Genomic DNA, 2,011 nt, shown 5'->3' with positions numbered 1-2,011 from the left:
CAGTAATTAGGATAAATAACGTTTTCATGCAATAAGTACAAAAATAAATAAAAAATTAATGTAAATACAATGCTTGGTAAGCAGAATATCCACATTTTATATTGGACAGTGCTTTTAACTCAGGTGACAATATGCTTGTGTATATCACTATTGTTTGAAGTTCTGATTTGGTATCCCTCTCCAATATTATTTTTAAACATTTATTTATTTATTTATTTGAGAGAGAGAGTGAGAGCACATGATGGGGAGGGGCAGAGATAGAGAGAGAGAAACTGAAGCAGACTCCCTGCTGAGCACAGAGTCTGAGGGGGGCTCGATCTCAGCACCCTGATGTCATGACCCAAACCAAAATCAAGAGTCTGACGCTGAACCAACTACGCCACCCAGGAGCCCTGCAATATTCTTGAACTTTCTCCAGCAAAATGATATATCACTTCTTACCTTACTGAGTGGCTATATCAAACAGACTGAAAATAATTAGCATTAGTGAAGATGTAGAGAAATGGGAATCCTTTCCAATGGTGCTGAGGTAAAGGTATGGTCCTTAGAAAGCAGTTTGGCATTACAACTTATAGGTGTTTACTGAAAAGAAATGAAAACATATGCACCTTCAAAGACTTGTCTGTGAATGCTCATAGCAGTGTTATGCATAGTAGCCAAAAATGGAAAATATTCCAACGTCTATCAACTGGTGAATAAACAAAAGGTGGCATATCCACACAATGGAATACTATTCAGGAATAAAAATGAACCACATTTAATACATGCTATAGCAGGAATGAACCTCAATGTTCCCAAAACAAATGATTAGAGGTAGAACATAGTTTTGTATGTGACTGAGTCGGAGCATAGGAACAGAAATTGGGATGTTGATAGAACTGTTCTAAAATGAATTGTGGTGGTGGTGGCACAGCTCTAAACTACTAAGCATTATTAGGGCATACACCTAAAATGGGTTAACTTTATAGCATAAAAATCATCCCTCGACGTATCTGTTAAAAAATAGCTTAGAGAAAGCTTATCTGACATGCAACTCAGAACATTACAACCATTGCTTACTGCTCCTATGGTCCTATGTTAGGTCAAGATTTGGAAGTAAATGGGTAGAGTAGAATGATAACAGTCTACTTCAGCTCAGGATTCTCACTAACTGGAAAAATCCCACGATAGCCCATAGTTCTCTTACAAATCTTTGACTTCTTGACAGATGCTCTCTCTTTTTTTTTTTATATCTGTCTCTCATATGCTTCAATGGGAGGTGAAAACGACTCATTGAATATAGTGAGGGAGAATAAGCAATAGTATCGTAAGAAATGAATGAAGAATCTTTAACTGGCTGTATTCTCAAGGGCAAGTAGCCACTTCTGTCTAAAACAAGTCGCCAAATATCAAAGCCAAGATCAAAGTTTTGTTTTCCTAAAACACAAAGGTAAGTACAGTCAGAGCTGTCTTATAAACTGGGCTCAGGCAAAGATTTTAAGAATTGTTGTGAAAATACCTGTCAATTAAACTTGTTTTTAAATTACAAAATCAATTTCTTTTTTTTAAATTAATCTTTATTGGTGTTCAATTTACCAACATACAGAAAAACACTCAGTGCTCATCCCGTCAAGTGTCCACCTCAGTGCCCGTCACCCATTCCCCTCCAACACCCGCCCTCCTCCCCTTCCACCACCCCTAGTTCGTTTCCCCGAGTTAGGAATCTTTATGTTCTGTCTCCCTTCCTGATATTTCCCAACATTTCTTTTCCCTTCCTTTATATTCCCTTTCACTATTATTCATATTCCCCAAATGAATGAGAACATACACTGTTTGTCCTTCTCCGATTGACTTATTTCACTCAGCATAATACCCTCCAGTTCCATCCACGTTGAAGCAAATGGTGGGTATTTGTCGTTTCTAATTGCTGAGTAATATTCCATTGTATACATAAACCATGAATGGATAAAGAAGATGTGGATATTTCCTTCTTAAAGTGCTTTCTTAAACTATCTGTGTATGGCTTAGCATT

The sequence above is a fragment of the Vulpes lagopus genome, chromosome 2 (assembly GCF_018345385.1).
Source record: "Vulpes lagopus strain Blue_001 chromosome 2, ASM1834538v1, whole genome shotgun sequence".
Lineage (NCBI taxonomy): Eukaryota > Metazoa > Chordata > Mammalia > Carnivora > Canidae > Vulpes > Vulpes lagopus.
The sequence above is the reverse complement of the archived record's forward strand: the minus strand, read 5'-3'. Positions refer to the sequence as shown.